Source organism: Alexandromys fortis, unplaced genomic scaffold, assembly GCF_014885135.2.
Source record: "Alexandromys fortis isolate MF-2015 unplaced genomic scaffold, M_Fortis_MF-2015_v1.1 scaffold_450, whole genome shotgun sequence".
In the NCBI taxonomy this organism is placed as follows: domain Eukaryota; kingdom Metazoa; phylum Chordata; class Mammalia; order Rodentia; family Cricetidae; genus Alexandromys; species Alexandromys fortis.
Genome location: NW_026068319.1, coordinates 84,638 through 104,969, shown reverse-complemented (window position 1 = coordinate 104,969; position 20,332 = coordinate 84,638).

The following is a 20,332-nucleotide window of genomic DNA, read 5'->3' as shown; positions in this document are numbered from 1 at the left end:
GTGCTGTAATGGTACCTGTAATATTTAATTTTTTTCTTTGTGTTTTGAGAAAAATTGTCCTGTATCCCAGGATGGCACAAATTCATTATGTAGCCAAGAATGACCTTGAACTTGTGATCTTTCTGTTCAGACCGCCAATTGCTGGCATTATAGGGGTGCACTACCATACAGTCCAGGTGATCACTGATTTTGAGGCAGATGGCTGCAGCTTTGGTGGGTATGGGACGTTGCTGCCAGGTCTCGGGGTCTTCAGGGGGTATGTGAGGGTCATGGGGTATGGTGGGGGGGTGGATTAGGGCCTAGAGAGCATGACTTTCCATTCTGGAGCTCAGAAACTCAGCTCCTCCAGGTGCAGGTAGGGCTGTGGCTTCAGTGGTCACTGATGGAGCACAGGACCCTTGGTGTTCTTTCATTGTATTTTTGCAGCAGGACCTCACTATGTAGATCTAACTGGCCTGTAACTGATTATACAGCCAAGAGTCTCATGCAATCAGTGAAATCCCTGTCTTCTGGCTCTGGAGTGGTGGGATTGAGGGCATTTCAACCCTGACAAACGTCACCATAACTTAACATTAGCCATTATCAGTCGAGGATCACTAAACTTGGTTTTTGACATTCTAATTTCATTCCTTAGCATGATGAGAATTTTAAAACACATCTGCTTTTGCAGATGACATTTACCTCGTTACTTAGGCTTATTCCTAGTTATTTTCGAAGCAGCCTGAATATGATAATTAACTAATTTATTTTTGAAATTGCCATTATTGATATGTGGGAAAACTATAATTTTGTGTGCCTTGTAGTTTTCAATATCACTTCGATCCCTTCTGAATTCTGAGAGATGCCAGAGTGACTGTGGTAAATTCTTCCTGTGATTACACCATCATGACAAGGGAGTTAGATGCCTTCCAGTTCTACCAGTGTCTCATTTATTCCCTTTTTCTAATTTGAATTGCTCTCGGTCACTTTTATTGTTCTAGAGTAAATAAGGCCTGAATGTTTCCTCAGTGTATTCCTGATAATACTGCATTCTTGTCTGTGTCCTCTTATGTTGGACTTGTTGTCACACACACACACACACACACACACACACACACACACACACACTTTACTCTCTTGAGCTGTGTGCCATTTCTTCTTAGATCCTTTAGAAGTATATCACACAACCTTGTTGACCTATGGCTCATACATTTGTATTTCCTACTGAGAATTTCTCTTCAATGGGCTCAATTTGGTATGAGTGTTGGTTTTTGTTTTTTTGATTTTTTTTTTTTAAAAATATTCTGGTTGGATCAGTTACCAGCATTATTTTTCTTCCCTCTGGTTGGAAGTAGTGTGTGTGTGTGTGTGTGTTTTGAATATGGCCAATTACTCTCCAGCTCCTCTCTATTCAACCATGTCACATGTAAAATATTCTATTTCCTGTGTTCTGAGATTTCATGTATGCTTGGCCTCTAATTGTGTTCTTCAGTGCAGCTTGACAGACTGACCAGTGTTATTGCATACTTTTTAAATGATTAGGGTTCAATGATCTATTCGACTACTAATTTTTGTGTGTTTTTCTGACTAAATTTTGAGAGGACCTCTGAAATCATCATAATCATCATGGTGTTTTTATGCTATTATGTTGTTTGGCGTCATCCGTAATTTTTTTTAATTTTAGATTTGAGTTTCTGATGCCTTGATGTGAAATGTCAACAGGAACGCGTCTTCATTCCTGCAGCAGAGACTTAGAGAAGAACCATCAGAGAGAATGACTGTGTCTTAAGTAAATGTGCCTCAGGTCAGTGTACTGTCAAAATTCCTTTGAAAATTGTTTTTATATTGAAACCCTTCCAGTTTTTATTTCTCTGCCTCTGGTATTATGATCTAAAGTATTTACTTCTCATGATTTTACTCTTTTTCTTCCAAATATTTAATATATATTTTTCACAGACTTAAACACTGCAATTCTCAGAGATTTCATAGTTAAGGTTTACCCAAGAAATGTTCTGATACACAGATCCTAGAGAAGAAGCACTTCTATCTTTGTAAATTCCCAAAGAGGGACGATCTCCTAAGGTGCCATTCTCTTTGGGGACAATTTTCTTTCAAGTAACCACATTCCACTCCCTCACTCCCAAAGGCTTGTAGCTATATCATAATGCAAAAACTCATTCAGTCCAATGTCAAAAGTTCTCATAGTCTACAATGATCTCAAACTTATTTAAAGTTTAGCATCTCTTTTGAGATTCAAGCAATTTCTTAAATATAATCCCCCCGTAAAATCAAAATCAAAAAGCTACTCACATACTTTGAACATATACATGACCATCCACATTCTTGGGGAAAGGAGCATAGTGAGGAAAATTTGACCAAAGCTTCCTGCAAGAGAGCCTGTCAGACTCCAAACTCTGCACCTCCATGTCTGATTTCAAAGCTCCTCAGATCTCCAACTCCTTTCAGCTTGGTTGACTGCAAGACCCTTCTCTCTCTTTGCCAGGTTCTCCTCACTCCTTCACAGAGATTCCGTGGTTCTGTCAGCTCCAGCTCTTGGGATTAGAAGGCAATCAAGGCTTCACTTGCACAGCTTCCAAGAGTGGACTCTTGTGTCTCCATTCCGGGACACAGCTGACACAAGCCTGAGCTACCCACTTTCCTTTATTGTGGAGGGAAAGTTGATAACCCCTTTCTTATATCCATGAGGCTCCAACTGCAAACTTTTGCTTCTTGCTGGGACTGGAACCTTCAAATCTTACTATGTTTTCCAAGGTTTCCTTCACTGTCTTAGCTTGCCTGTCATGGAACTTGATCTGTTGACCAGACTGGCTTCGAACGTAGAGATCCTCTTCCCTTTGTCACAAGAGTTCTGGGATTAGAGGCATTTATCACCATACCTGGCTCTAACTTTACATTAAATACTTTCACAATTTGAAGTATCTTGGTAGGATCTTGTCCCAAGGTACCACAAACAGTTACAATTTGTAGTATGTATGTCACCTTAAACACAACACTTTTACTCCATTCCACTTCCTGGTGCTCCTTTTCTTTCTGTATTACACATTTTTTATTTATCCTTCCTCAATTTGCCTTTCTTCACATAAAACTTCATTATACATAACACTACTTAATCCTATGGTAACCAGTCTATAGAAGGCTTAGATTTCCTTAGACAATACAAGTAAAATAAAATTCTTCTATGGCCCATTAAACAATACTTAAAGCATGTCCTTTCTTAAATAACCCAGAGAAAAACAAAGTCCATGTTCCTCTAAGCAAAATCATGGTCCAGTCTATCACAGCAATACTGTAGTCCTCAGTAATAACTGTCATCTTAGCTAGTATTTCAAATGTTGTAAAGACACACCATGACCATAAGAACTTTTATGAAGGAAAAAATTCTCAGTTGAAGCTAGATTACAATTTCAGTGTTTTAATCCATTATAATCATGGCAGAATAGACAGTGACATTCTGGTAGGCATGGTGATGGAGAAGCAGTTGAGAGTTTTGCATCTTGATCTTCAGAAAACAGGAAGTGAACTGTCTACTACACTGTAAATAGACTGATCGTAGGAAACCTAAAAACTGCCTACAAGGCCATAACCACTCAAAAAACATCACACCATCTAAGGTGCTATTTCTGTTAAGGGCCATTTTCGTTCAAACCATCAAATATCACAGAGAACTGGAAGTAGAATAAATTGCATTATTTAATGTGAATTCTGGGATCTGAATGGAAGCCCTCTTGGTGAGCAATTGGTGTTCTTATCTGCTGAACAATATTTTTCTCCATCTCCAGAAAATGTTTATCTTGGATTAATGCATATGAATCTTTTACATCACAAAACAATCTATTTCCTTAGGTCTCTATTTCTTTGTATAGCCTTTTTTTCCAGCAGTGCATGGTAAATGGATAATTTGCCATTATAGGGTCTGAGAACATTCAGGTATGTGCATGTGCACATCTCCCTGAAGTACTGAGAATTTCTGGAGTACTATGCAGGGATATGTGCATTGATATGATGCTCAACAATTACAGCAATCTATCTTTGTTGTTAATAATTCTCTTCTTGAGGAATATCTGCTTCACCCAGAGTGTTTACCTGCTTTGTAACCCATCTAGAGACTATTAGAAATGAGGGAAATTCTGGTAATAAACACAACTTTTTTATGCTTTGTCCAAACACTTTTCTTTGTTCTCTGAAAAGGCAACCAATACTGTTTACGAAATGAAATGACCTGGATAGTCCTCTTATGCAGCATTTAATGAGAACTTCAAATTTCAGTGAATGTTGAACATTCAGAGCAAGCAGTTGCATTATACTGTACTTTGTGGTTTTTTTTTTTTTTTTTTNAAGGCAACCAATACTGTTTACGAAATGAAATGACCTGGATAGTCCTCTTATGCAGCATTTAATGAGAACTTCAAATTTCAGTGAATGTTGAACATTCAGAGCAAGCAGTTGCATTATACTGTACTTTGTGGTTTTTTTTTTTTTTTTTTGTTTTTGGATTTTTCGAGACAGGGTTTCTCCGTAGCTTTTGGTTCCTGTCCTGGAACTAGCTCTTGTAGACCAGGCTGGCTTCGAACTCACAGAGATCCGCCTGCCTCTGCCTCCCAAGTGCTGGGATTAAAGGCATGCGCCACCACCACCCGGCTTGTACTTTGTAATTGGAGTGGATTGATACTAATATCAGTTTAATCTTTACTTATTTCTGAATTTTAAGAAACAGATTTTACATATAGACAAAATTATTCTGATGAGCATTTTTGTTGGTTTTTAAAATTTCAATTGTTTATTTTTGAGGTTTATTCTTTATATTTAGTTCTGGCAGCACAGGACAGCATGATATTAATCCTAGGACTAAGGAGAATGAGATCACAAGATTTGGTAATTTCCTGGCCAGCCTGGGTTACATAATATGTTATTAGATGAACTAATCTATAAACTGTGAGCCTCTCTAAAACACACTTAGAAAATAAATAAATAACTTCCACGTATTCTATAAATGGTGCTATAGAGAGGTCCTTTGTCATGATGGGTTATTGTTCTATCATCTATTCTGACAATCCTCAGAGTTAGATGACAGTTAGATTGGTACTAAGCTTGCATGTAACAATCATGGAAGGAAAATGGACTTCGCTGAGAGCTCTGTTTTCAAGAATTTTCTTAGGGAATGTGTCTTATAGAACTTAAGAAGACAGTGGTTTTTGAATCTGTAAACATGCATCAATACCTATAAGCCATATTTGTTCTCATTTTCAGAAAAATATATATGGTGGAAATATATAAATAGCGTGAATAAAGGACATCATCTACCACCAAGTGAATATCCACGAAAAGTCTTATAAATAAAATGGCCAATGGAAAGTGCCTTTATCTCTTATATCAGGCTAAAAACAATAATAAAACCCATAGTAGACAGGTACCATACAAGTGTAGTAAATGTGATAAGTGTTTTTTCCAGAAAGACCAACTTGTGACACATCAGAGAATTCATACAGAAGAGAAACGTTTCAAATTTAGTCATTGTGAGAAATACTTTATACGTCCTGATCGTCTTAGAGTACACCAGAGAACTCATACAGGAGAGAAACCTTTCAAATGTACTGAGTGCGGGAAATCCTATACATGTATGAATGATCTCAGAGTACATCAGAAAACTCATAAAGAAGAGAAACCTTTCAAATGTACTGACTGTGGGAAATCCTTCACACAAGCCTCTAGTCTTAGAAAACATCAGAGAACTCATACAGGAGAAAAGCCGTACAAATGTAGTGAATGTGAGAAATCCTTTAGGCAGACTTCAAATCTTAGACAGCATCAGACCATTCATACAGGAGAGAAACCTTACAAATGTGATCAATGTGAGAGATCTTTTGCACATGTATCAAGTCTTACAAATCACCAAAGAATTCATACAGGAAAGAAACCTTACAAATGTAGTGTATGTGAGAAATATTTTGCACATGTCACAATTCTGAGAAAACATGAGAGAAATCATAAAGAACATTGACTTTTCAAATGTATTTGGTTGAGAAATACTTTCAACAGGTTTACAATTTTTGAAAACGTCAGATCCGTCATGCAGGAGAGAAACCTTACAAATGTAGTGGCTGTGAGAAATCCTTTACACAGTGTTCAAGACTTAGACAAGATCAGATCATTCATACAGGAGAGAATATTGTCAGTGTAGTTAATGTGGCAAAGTGTCCATCTGCCTCTCACTTCTAAGAATACTTGAAAAGCATCATACTGGGGAGAAAAATTTTCATAGTAAATAATGAAGCATGTGATTTATTCAAATCTCTGTTCTTAGAGACTACTGCATCTCCATATAAGAGAAACCTTATGATCATGAGATATTTGTGAAATTTTTTAATAATTTATGGATATTACAAACATTGAGTGCATGATGAGGAAATAGTTGGAAATTGTAACAATGTAGGACAATTTAATTAAAATATTTTACCTTTCAATCTCAAAAATTGCACCAGAGTGAAAGATGAAGAAGCCTCTACACTATGCCGTGTTATATCAGTTCTCTGAGACTGAAACCTTCCATCCTGAGTAGAGGCTGATTAATCAGGAAATAAGAACCTCCAACTCATTTCTGGAAGTCCAAGAGACTGACTTGATTCACTATCCTAAACTCTCTTGGAGAAATGGAGAACAGCCATACTGCTTAGAGGTGGCACTAATGGACTAAGTCTCTTGAGAAAAGACTCCCTACAATCTGTAGATATCTATCCAGATCTGCCGTATATTCTGGGTGTCTAGCATTCACAAGCACTTTTCCATGCAGAGTGGGAATTTTATGATGACAACTGTGTTTTAGTCTGATTTGTTCCTGTAGCCACCCTGTTCCATATTCCTTAAGGTAATCCTAATCGACTTAGAGATTCAAGAAGATGCACTCAGTGCTTTCCTTTCCATATTCTGTTTTCAATCAACAATTTTAATGAATAGATGCATATGTATTTTGCATTTTCCCAGGAGATGTCTATCATATAACATGACTGGACTTCATTAATATTACTTCCCAAATTGTGATACTTCAGAAAATTGATTTTAGAAAGCATTGAAAAGTTCACCCTATGTTAGATACATGCTTCATTTTACCTTATGAAATCCAATATAGCCGGGCGGTGGTGGCGCACGCCTTTAATCCCAGCACTCAGGAGGCAGAGGCAGGCGGATCTCTGTGAGTTCGAGGCCAGCCTGGACTACGACAGTTAGTTCCAGGACAGGAACCAAAAGCTACGGAGAAACCCTGTCTCAAAAAATCCAAAAAGAAATCCAATATAAAGAACTTTTAGAAATGAATTAATGTTGTCAAAACCTACTGATAAAAATGTAAACTCCTTGGAAAATTGATCCTAAAATAAACCATCTCCACAGTGGTAAAAACTTATCTGTTATTCAACTTCGCAGTATTGATTATGGAAAGAATAACTACAAGTAGATTGTGAGGATTTTAACATTATATTCTATAAGCTCGATAACATTCACGGGCATATATATCTACAATATAGTCAAGACTGTGAAGAAAATTAGTTTATAAGTGTTAATATCAGAAAACTATAAATGAACCTAAGGAGAAAAGTAATCATAGACAATTCACGTGGAAATACTAAAATAAAAAGATTTAGATATTCGACAGTTCAGAATTAAATGCAGTATATGGAACTGGGACACATTTTAGTTAATGAGAATTTTTATTTCTGAGTGACTGTGAAACCATGTTCTGGAACTATGTTCGTATTGCCAGAACTGGATTTGTTGATATGTCAAAACAGTTGTACAGTTAACCTATGTAGAAACCTCTTTTATTTTTTTGTCTTTGGATTTCTTGAGTGTAGTTATTAATTCTCAATGTTTTTTAATCTATAAATTCCACCTTGCCATTTCAAAAATGGCCCTTGCTATAGAATTTGAATTTTCTTAGTTTAATTATTTTTAATTTTGAGAGGTTTTAACTGAAGTAGAATCACATCCCATCTCCCCTCTGCTTCTTTCTCCCAGCACTCTCATATACCATCCTTGAGCCTAATTCATGTCCCCTCCACACTCACGTTGATAGCTTTTTTTCTATCCTATATCTAAATGTTTATACTGTGAGTATGGTTTTGGAACATGGGTATATAAGATATCAAGAAGACCAGTCTGTCTTATTGGAAAACCATGAAGGGGGCTCGTTCCTGTAAGATGCTAATTCTTAGAAGCCGTGTAAGAAACAGCAAGCAAAGTTCAAACTCAAACCACATAATGGTGGCCTGCAAAACCATGCTGAGTGAGCATGGAGAAGCAGACCACTGAGAACTGTGACCTTGAGGATGCCATGCTGTTACAGAGCATAACTCCTCATATCAGAGCATAATCTGTGGATTGCACAAAAACTCTAAGGGGGTATCCTGCCTCATATTGGGCAGTATTACTGGTCCTTAAAATAATATTAAATGATTCAACCACCATTGTTAGAAGAAACTGAAGACATATAGATAGTTAATATATTTAATTTAATATATTTTTGTTAATGGCTTCAATGTACAAACTCTTGGGGAAAAAATTAAAAATTAGGAAGTGATACTTTCAATGGGTTGGAGAGAGAGGTGATAATTATATGTATATATTTTTGCCCTCACCTTCCTGATATGGTATAATAATAATCTGTTGATGAGGGAACATGCGCCCTACGGATTTAAAGTAGAGACAAGTGGTGATTTTACACGTATAAGAGTTTAGAGTTGTGTTTATTTTCAGATTTTTTGTAAGGTTACCTTTTAAGATAATAAAATTATTGATCTTTTCCTTGTAACATTGAAATACAGCCTACTGGTAAAAAGAAAACTGGCTGAGAAAGAGACCTTTCTTACACTCTGTTAATCTATAACATGTTGTTTAGACATGAATGTATGTGGGCCTGTGAGAATAATATGTTTTTAATGTGTAAAATGTAAAAGTTTTAATCATGTCAGGGAAATGAGAAATATGTTATTTTTAACCTGTATTCATTATAGCCATTCACTTGGGAAAATGGAATGTGCCAAAATTGTAATTCTTAAAATGCTTGAAAGATTTTGCTGTGTTATATAAGCAATCAGAGGAAAAAATAAACCTTGACAGAAGACAGCAGGAAAGAATTAGAAGGAAGTCACCAGGAAGTCATGAAACCATGCCAGCAGGAAGGAGGTAAGGGAAAATAGATAGGAGAGAGACCGGCTCTAACATGTTGCAGCTGTGTGTGTGTGTGTGTGTGTGTGTGTGTGTGTGTGTGTGTGTGATATTCACATTTTCAATGAAACAAGGAATTGAGTTTTACTCCCTCGGGTATAAAACTCTATTTTGGATTGCGGGGCACTTGTGCTGAGGAGTTCCTTCCAGACGGAACCTTCATCTGGCAATGGATGAAGATAGAGACAGAGACCTACACGGGAGCAGTGGACTGAGCTACCAAGGCCCAGATGAAGAGCAGAAAAAGGGAGACCATGAACAAGGACGTCAGGACCGCCAGGGTTGCACCCACTGAGACAGTGGGACTGATCTAATGGGAGCTCACCAAGGCCAGCTGCACTGGGACTGAATGAGCATGTGATCAAACCGTACTCTCTGAATGTGGCTGACAATGAGGGCAGACTGAGAAGCCAATGATAATGACACCGGGTTTTGATTCTACTGCACGTACTGGCTTTGTGGGAGCCTAGTCTAGATGCACACCTTCCTAGACCTGGATGGAGGGGGGAGGGCCTTGGACTTTCCACAGGGCAGGGAACCCCGACTGCTCTTCGGACTGGAGAGGGAGGGAGAGGGAAAAGGAAGGCGGGGATGAGGTGGAAATTTTTAATAAATAAATAACTTAATTAATTAAATAAAACTATTTTGTGATCAGTCACCTACTCCGTGTCATTTCTTCTGCTCCTGCGCTGCCGAAAGCTGGACCTTGCACCAGCAGCTCACTTTCCTTCTGGCCAATCAGAAGCTGCTGGCAGAGCTTTGGTTTGGAGGTGGGAACATGTGAAATTGGAAAACACCCTTAATGTTCCTAAACTGAGGAACAGATAATAAACAATGTGTGATAAAACCACTGTGAAATATATATTGGTGGTAAAAAATGAAGTAAAATCAAGAAATTTAGAGGTAAATGGATGGACTTGCCTTACATCTAATTGAATACAGTCAAAAAAAAGACACAGATCAAAAGTTCTCTTTCTCTTAATTGTTCTAGTTCTAAGTGTTCAGGCATAAACATATATTCTGAAATCATTGCAAAAAACGTAGAAGTAAATCATGATTTCTGCGGTAAGGGTCAGGTAGCAATAGAGACACTAGCAGGCTATAAGCGATACGATCAGGAAATGAGAATGAGGGGCTCTATGCATGGCCATCAGCAAGGAAGTCTAAGTAAGTCATGAGCAGTAACACTATTTACTATATCTCTCCCCCAACATCATAATATATGTACATCTGGGGATAAAACCACATATATAATTTAAACAATATTTTCTCATCTGTACTAACAATGCTTCATTTATGAGTTCAGGGCCATCTTAACAAAAACTCAGATGTCAGTGAAAACTGATCTTTTTTTTTTTTTTTTTTGAGATTGTCATCATGGCTGTTACGGAAACTACCAAAACATTGCAAATGTGTTGAAATATGGAGCGGCGGCGGGGTTGCGTCCCCAACACCCCGGCCGCTTGGCTAGCTCATGCCCGAAATAACAACACACAAACTGTATTCATTTAAGAACTGCTTGGCCCATAAACTCTAACCCTTACAGGCTAATTCTCGCACCTGAACTAGCCCATTTCTAATGATGTTTGTAAGCACCCCAAGGTGCGCTTATCGGGAAGATTCTTGCCTCCATCCATCGTTGAGTCTACCCAGGAGAGCTGAGCATGGCGTCTCTCTGGGAGCAGAGCAGAGTCTGACCTCACTTCCTCTTCTGCCCAGAATTCTATTCTGTTTTCTCCTCCCATCTATGTTCTAACCTCAGGGCCAGCCAAGCAGTTTCTTTTATTGCTCAGCCAATGAAATCAACAGATTGATATGACACTCCCACATCACAAATGTTTTGTATTTCATGATTTTATTTTATTTTTTACCGCCAACATATATATCACAGTGGTTTTATCACATATTTTTTATTATCTGTTCCTTGGTTTAGGGACATTACTAGTGTTTTCCTATTTCATGTGTTCCCATTATGCATACACATATAACACAAATTAGTGAAAAACAGCCAATAAAAAGTAAACAGATTAAAGGTATATAAACAGTGCAGTTTGGTGTGAATTAGGAGAATGAATAAATGATATATAATGATTGCAAAAGCCAGTCGGTGGTGGCACATGCCTTTAATGCCAGTACTCAGGAGTTTGAGGCAAGCCTGGTCTACAAGAGGTAGTTCCAGACAGGATGCAAAGATACAGAGAAACCCTGTCTCATAAAAGCAAAAAATAGCAAAAATATTAAAAAGTAAAAAATTTTAAAAAGATAGAAACGAGTTTTGAAAACGTCAAGATCAACAAAATAATTCACTTATACTCATCTTACCCTTCCCACAGCTCCAGCCCTGCACCAAGTGCGCCAGCCAAGGCTGCAGATGGTTTCCTAGTGATACCTGAATCAAACCAAATGATCATATTCTGCTTTGATTACACCACAAAACAACAGATTTCCAGATGGAAATGATCAGAATTAGTGCTTAACGACTTGATGAGCCACTGCGAAGACACGAATCCCTATGATTTGTCCCAAGAAGAGCATGGACTTCACGTTCCAGTTAATGATTTTCCTCCTGCGTGTTTTCAGTCCTGTTCACTAGAAGTTAGACAACACATAGCGGCCTGATCTCCAGTGACTCCTGGTCCTTTTTTCAGCCTTCCTACGTGCCTCCATCTATTCACAGAGAGGTGCTGTCTTGTGAAATTCGTCCCTTACATATTTGGCCATCAGCGAGAGTCGTCATTATGAAGGTCTTGTTTAGGCAGCAATTTTGTTGGAAATTCAGGAGTTATTGAAAGCAAGAGAAATGGAGTGGAGAGATATTTAGGCATTTCAGCATGTATGCTGCTCTTCCAGATGGAACTGCTGAGCTGTGGCCAGTACATACATGAGATAGACAGGCTCGTGGACCTCTGGCCTGTGGAGGCAACTGCACTCATTTTAACACACAGCAAGGCTGCATACCCACAAAGACACAAGCACAGATACACAATAATAAAAATAAAAGAAATCTTAAAAATGACCATTACTTCAGAGGTCCTCAAGCTGTGGTCATAATCCTTGTGGGGGTCAAATGACTTTCCCAGTGGTCTCATATCACACACCCAGAACACCATATATTTACATGGCCAGCTGTACAGTTGTGCCCTTGCTAATTCTATGACCAACTGTGTGTCCGTGTGTGAGGAAGATTAATGAGGTTTTGAAATAACCCTGCTTCATGTTTCATCTAGTCACTAAGTGGATTCATCAATCAAAGCTTCTTTAGATGAAGATTTACGGGTAGGTCTATTAAGATTGAAGGATTATAAATTTATGGGATTTTCTTTCACTGGCTTCTACCATGTCTGGGAGTAATTCCTCAATTTGATATATATTCAAAAAATGCATCCAATTCTTTAAGAAGAGATAATAGCAAACACTGTAATGTCAATGCACTTAGGTATTTCCAATACTTGAAGTGAGATTTAAATTCCACGGGACTAGGAGGACTGGATGGTTGTCTTTTGGAAGTAAGTGTTCGACAATTAACTCAAACCTCAAAGCCTAACTTTGAAGCATGTCATTTTAGTCCACCTGCAAAATATTACAGCTAGTAGTCAAATCAACTAGTTCTGAAACACTTTATATGAATTACCATTTTCACTGCCAAATTTGGAGAAAACTGTTAGAGAGGCAAAGCTTATATTTCAGTATCCATTGTCCAATTTCAGGACTCCCGTCTAACACACTGATTTCCTATCAGTCTCCCACGTGCCCATGACTTAATGGGACACTATTTGAATACTTTTCCATCCATTTCATATTTTCCTTTTGTTATGCATAGCTCTATGAAGACTGTTTACTTAGGGAAGTGTATCAACACTGCCCTATGGCATTCTTCTCCAGGCTTCAATACTAAGGGTAGCTTGTGAGCCCAGCTCCCAAGACTACCACCAGCGTTCATGTCAGAGGTTACGATGTGTGTTGCCCCCTTACTGGGAAGTACAGAGGTTGCTTATGGATTGGACAAAGGTATTGCTCCTCTGCTGGCAGGAGGCTGTGCTCAGCTTGCCAGGACCCCTAAGAAGGGAGAGAAAGGTTCTGTTCTGCTGTGTTCAAACAGAGGGGACAATGAGGACACTGAGCTTTTCCCTGGCTTAGTCCCCTCAGAAGGCAGAGGGAATAATGAGCTGCAACCCTAGGTTGCTCCCAGCACTCCAGGTTTCTGTCCTTTCTCAGAGACGCCGGCTCAAAAGCAAAATATTTGCACAGTATCAGTGAATGTAGTATTGCATTGGAGCCGTGGAGGCAGCTGCTTTTGCCGTAAGAGCCTTACACACCTTTCCATTAAGATGGTTCATCTTAACAACGGCATGGAGGTGACAATCGTGTCTCTGAGTTGCAGTGGTAATTCAGATATACAACCTTCTACCATTTTTGGTATCTTGATTTAGCTGCCAGTCACAAGTCCTTCCAGTTCTGAAACTACCAGAAACTAATTCAGAGAGAATTTCCAGTCCTAGCACCATTTCTCTCAGGCTGGTAACACTGTGGTGTGCCAGAAGTGATCAACCTGAGTAGACCCACTGGGATTCTCTATGGTCCTTGAAGAAGTTTTGTAATTGGAAATGCAGCCTTGTGTTCTTATTTCAGTGAATGGCTGCAGTGACATGGCCCCTGTGTTTTGGTTGTCTGAAGTGTCTAAAGGAAAAGTGCCTCTCTCATCACCTTCCAACTACCCAGGAAAAGCTCACAGCATCCCGAGAGTTACTTTACAAGGACAGTAGGACTGCATTAAATAGAAATGTCTCCATTTTGCATAATTTTACTGTCAGAACAAAACAAACAAAACAGAAGACAAATCCACAATCTGCTATACTGTGGAAAGAGATTTTCCTGCATTAAGGCAGTAGGGCAGAATAGAGGAGATCCACAGAACTTAAGAGCCAGGTGAGTTAAAGCCATTCACGATTGCTGGGGAAGCCACAAGAAAAGTCATCCAAAGCCCTGAGCTCTCCAGGAATTTCTCTACTCGATTGTATCCTTGTGAGAAGCACCCACCTCACCTTCCTGTGCCTGGTGGGTTCACTTCAGGAACAGCAGCATGGGGCCCTCTTTTGTCACCTTTTCCTCATCAGTGCCTAGAAAGAAAGACATGAAATTTGAGGCAAAGGTCACCAAGTCCATCTCAGGGACCAGCCAGTTTCACTGGCCACCTCAAACTCACACGTGTGCTAGCTCAGAGAGGCCTAGCTTGATCACACAGTCCATGCAGTTTCAGGAGTCAGAAGAGCCTCATGGAAGAAGCCAGAGGGGACCAGAGCAGCTGTAGACAGCAATAGCATTAGTCTTTGAGAATTTTGTCAATTTTGTCGACCTAAGCCTTCTGCTGGAGGCAACGTGGAGGGCAGGATTTATTTCTCAGTGCCTTTTTGCTCATCAGGCACCCACTGTGGAGTTGTCTAAAGTGCCTGGACCTTACCAATCTGCTCCATGGTGCCCGTTCAGCCACAGGTGCGTGTCACAGTGCAGTAGGAGGAAGACACAAGCCATTAGAGATTGTCATCTGGAAATAATTCAAAAGATTTCCGATCGAGGGGTTCACATGATATCACATTGGCTATTAGTAGCCACTCAGTCCTCTTGCTTTTCTTTGTGGTATCTTCGCCACTGTCATCCTCCATATCTGTTCCCACATCTTCACTCTTGTACTTTTCCCTCACCTTCCTAATCCTGCGCCTCATCTTCACTCATCTCATGCTCACCTTTCTTTCCCATCTAAACCACCAAATGTATGAATGAGTTATAGAGAAATCATCACCAGTAAACTTAGAGGCAGCAGCCACCACAACATCCTCCTCAGACTGCCAAACCCATACACATATAGAGAGTGATGCGTTAGCTCAGAGCTCGTCCCTCATCTTCCCTAAGTATTCTGATTTTCCTTTTTCCTTTTTTTTCCTTCTTATTGAGGCATTTGTTTCTCTCTCTGCCCCTGGCTATCCTGGAACTCACAGAGATCCACTTGCCTTTGTCTCCCCAGTTATGCATGACCTTTATCTGGTCTGTCTGACTTTTTATGAGGTGAAGGAAGACATTGATTTCACAGTCAATGACTTCACCTATATAATAATGAATCATAACAAAATATAAAGATATGGAATTAAAATGCTTTAAAACACAATGCTCAAGACTTCTTATTCATTCAGTGAATAACACCATGCACAATGTACACTGCTAGCTCAGGGCCATCTTCTTGGACTGTGAAGGATCCATTGGTAAAAGTTTCTAGGCATACTCCTCATCATGGTCCTCAGTGATCATAACTACTTCCTTCTACAGCAGACAGAGTGAATTCCAGCCCCATACTGCCCAGTCGTGGAGATGACTACACAGCCAGGGGATGGGTTTTCAAATTAAGGGAGAGCTGACAAGATGACTCTACAGGAATAAACGTTTTCAGAAGGCCAGAGTTCTCTCCTCATCCCCAAAAGTACTCATTTTAAAATATACCACCTGTACCACTCAACAAGTTTTGAAAAATTAACAACCCAAAAGTAGCATTGAAGTGAAAATGTTATAGATGAAAGGTCACACACCTTGACAGCCTCCATTAACACTTTTGTGCTAGAATTAGCAAGAGTTTCCAATTCAGACTTGGTCATTGCAGTGCCTGTGTCTAGCAATGCCAGCTTATACTCCTGAGGGTAGGGATGACGCCAATTTTCAGCTTTATGGTCATCTAACTCAGAGGTTTCCCTCAGACTCCCATAGCGAATCTCGTCCAAGGTCAATAAATACACATATACATCCGCATTATTCCATGTGTCCAAAGAGTCCCTTTCCTTTCAATGTTGACAGATTTTAGGGATCAACTGATGGAGTATTCCTGTCAATTACTCCTACTTAGTGTCCTAAGATACATCTATTCTCCCACTTCCACAAAGTTTTAAAAATACAACAGAAGTCAGTGAAGAATTTTGCTAGGGTTTGGATGGATATTCCATTGAATCTGTAGATTGCTATTGGTAAGATTGCCAATTTTATTATGCTAATTCTACCTACCTAAGATCAATCAAGATCTTTCCATTTTCTGGTGTCTTCTTCAGTTTATTTCTTCAAAGTTTTAAAGTTTTTGATACACATGTCTTTCACTTATTTGGTTAGCATTACCCCGAGGTTTTATGTTATTTGTGGCTATTGAAGAGCTGACATTTCTCTGATTTCTTTCTCAGCCTGTTTATCATTTGTGCAAAAGAGGGCTACTGATTTTTTTATTTAATTTTTTAATATTTATTTATTTATTTATTTTGTATGCAGTTAGCCAGAAGAACCAGACCTCAATACAGATGGTTGTGGACCATCATGTGGTTGCTGGAAATTGAACTCAGGACCTTTAGAAGAGCAGGCAATGCTCTTAACTGCTGAGCCATCTCTCCAGCCCCTTTAGTTAATCTTGTATCCTGCTACATTACTGAAAGTGTTGATGAGCTGCAGGAGTTCTCTGGTAGAATTGTTGTGGTCATTTAAGTACGCTATTATTTCATTTGCATTTAGTGAGAGTTTGACTTCTTTTTCGATTTGTATCACCTTGATCTCCTCTTGTTGTCTTATTGCTCTAGCTAGAACTTCAAATATTATATTGAATAGATATGGAGAGATTGGACAACTTTTCATGTTCCTGATTTCAGTGGGATCACTTTGAGTTTCTCTCCATTTAGTTTGATGTTGGCTGTTGTATGCTGTACACTGCCTTTATTATGTTTAGGTATGTTCCTTGTATCCCTGCTTTCTCCAAGATTTTTACCATAAAGGGGTTTTGAATTTTGTTGAAGGCTTTTTCAGCATCTGATGAAATAAACATGTGGTTCTTTTCTTTTAGTTAGCTTATATGGTAGAATACATTGACAGATTTTCATATGCTGAGCCATCCCTTCAATTCTTTTGGCACAATCTGTTGTTGTACCAAATCTGTACAACAAAAAAACTTCTGGAGGTATTACAGTCCAGAACTTCAAACTCTACTATAGAGTTATAGTCATGAAAAGGGCATGGTATTGGCATAAGAACAAACAGGAAGACCAACGAAATCAAATCACAGATTCGGATACCAATCCACGCACCTACAAACACCTGAGTTTTGACAAAGAAACTAAAAATGGAAAAAAAAGAAAGCATATTTAACAAATGGTGCTGGCATATATGGATATCAACATGTAGAAGAATGTGAATAGATCCATCTCTATTTTCATGCACAAAACTCAAGTCCAAATGGATCAAAGACCTTAACATAAAACCAACCACACTGAACCTCATAGAAGAGAAAGTGGGAAATATACATGAACACATTGGCACAGGAGACCACTTCCTAAATATAGCTCCAGTAGCACAGACACTGAGAGCAAGAATTAATAAATGGGACCTCCTGAAACTGAGAAGCTTTTGTAAAGCAAAGGATATGGTCATCAAGACAAAATGGCAGCCTACAGAATGGGAAAAGATCTTTACCAACTCCACTTCGGAGAGAGGACTGGTCTCCAAAATATACAAAGAATTTAAAAAACTTGACCTCAAAAGAACAAATAATCCAATAATGAAATGGGGTTGGGACCTCAACAGAGAACTCTCAACAGACAAATCTCAAAGGGCTGAAAGACACTTAAGGAAATGCTCAACATCCTTAGCTATCAAAGAAATAAGATCAAAAACACTGATGAGAGTTCATGCTGGAGAGGGGTGGAGTAAGGGAAGTCCTTCCCAATTGCTGGTGGGAGTGCAAACTTGTACAGCCCCTTTGGATATCAGTATGGTGATTTCTCAGAAAAATAGGAAATAATCGACCTCAAGACAACGCTGTTGGATACATACCCAAAAGACACCCAATCATACAGCCCGGACATGTGCTCAACTATATTCACAGCAACATTATTTGTCATAGCCAGTGAAAGACCCTACAGACCCCCCCACCCCTCAAAACCCGCAGCTAGCCGGCTCTCATGAGAACATCCTGTTCGCTTAGGGAAACAGGATGCCTATAGTGCCCAACTTAGAATATCAGCAGTTTACAAGAAAAACAATTCCCCTATGAAAGATCCTAGTTTAGCTGCTGTAACGTCATTTCACAAGGCTCTTGACAAACAAATGTAAGTGCAGAGTGAGGTCAGGGCCCCTGGCTGCAAAGCAGGATATTTGTGACATAGGACGGATGTCTGTTGCCATACATCTGTACTGGGAAAGGAAAAACCACTTATGCCCCCTGCCCCATTCTAATCAGACCAATAACCACGCATCTGCTTCTGTAATTTGCTTTTGCCACCCTCTTCCCTATAAAAAGACCTCCCCTCAGTCTGCACGCGAACAAGTCCTCCGAAAGACTTTGCCGCCTGCAGGTACCCGTGTTCACCCAATAAACCTCTTGCTATTTGCATCCGAGTGGTCTCGGCCTGTTCCTTGGCTTGGGGGGGGGAGTCTCCTCTGGAGGGAAGTCCTCTTTGGGGGTCTTTCAGCCAGAATCTGGAAACAACCTTGGTGCCCCTAAACTGAAGAATAGATTTACACAGATGTAAAAATAATAACATCTTGAAAATTTCAGGCAAATGGAAGAATCTAAAAAAAGCCAAGAGACAACCAAGACCCAGAAAAACAAATATAATATGTATTCACTCATACATGACTTTTAGACATGAAGCAAAGGAATCCCAGCCTATAGGCCATAACCCCAGAGAAACTAAACCACAGAAAAGATCTAATGAGAAGGTGAAAAAGACAAGATCTCCTGAGTAAATGGGAGCGTGGGGTCCCAGGAGATCATAGAAGGGAGAGGAATGGAAAAGAGGGGGAGTGGAGAGAGGAGAGAAATGTATAGCTCAATTAAAAACAATAAAAGAAAAAAAATACAGCAGAATGATCCGATCTGAAATACTAGAAATGAACTCCTGTAGGAAATTTTCCTTGTTGGAATAGAAGTACTATGGATGAGGAGCATGAGGTGAGGGATTTCTGCATGAGATGCAGAGTTCCCCACCGCGTCCTGTGGCATATATGAGTGAAACAATCATTCATACATTACCACGGACCACAATGGCTGCATACTTTGAGATATTAAAGTTCACCTGTTTCAATTACGTGACCATATTCAGAGGCAAAGTTAATAGTGCTGTAAGTCCAAAGCAATGAGAACAGACATTTGTAAAATGACGATTGTTAACCTTTTTCATCTTTTGCACAAAACAAAAACTAAGAGAAACATCAGCCATTTTTTTGTGCTGTTAACCAAGGAGATAAGTTGATGAAAGAGTTGTACAGTGCCACCCAGCAGGGGAAAAGACCCCAGAGAACAGGAGTGAAGATCCTCTGGGAGAAATTAAATCAGGACAAAAGGCCAACGTGGTTAAAAGTGCATCAGGACTGCTCACTGTAAAGATTTACATAGCCTCCCCTCCCCCGCACAGGTATAATTGTTACCGCAGTTGTCAGACAATCTGCAGAGCATGCTTGGGAAGGAACCACAAGGGGAGGAGGCGACATTGGACATCTTCCCACCAACAACATCTTGTCATTGCTGTGGGGACTTAGAAGTTTCTATGACGATCTGAGCTCTTGGGAGAAGAGGAAACTAAGAATCTTCCTCTTCCTGCCCTTTCCCCACTTCTCTTTTTCTCCTTGGAGCTAAGGAAAGATCTAGAAAAGAAAAGTGGGTTCAAGTGTCCCTGAAAAACTCCTGGACTCCTCTCCCAGACCAAATACCTTGGAAAAGCATCTTGGGTAGGGGACAGGTCCGGCCTTGCTAGACCGTGCTGCATCGTGTGCAGGGCAGACCGCCCTTGCTTCAGACAGGGAGTTACATCTAGAAGTGGATAGCACAAATCTGTATGTGCGGTATAGGCCACTCCAACCAGTGGGACCTGGCACCTGGGCAGAAAAGCCTGACTTCCCACTGTTTGAGCCGCTGATCTCTTCAGGCCAGGAGGCTAGCCTCGGGCTTGCACCTCAGACAGCCTTAAGCTGCTGGAGACCTTCCTGCCTCTTCACTACTTGGGGTGCCTGGATGCTGGGAGCCTTTGTGGCAACTGATAATATCATGGGGGCGGGAGGCTCTTGGGAAGGAGCTTCCAGCATAGCTAGGGGCAGGCTTCCAGTG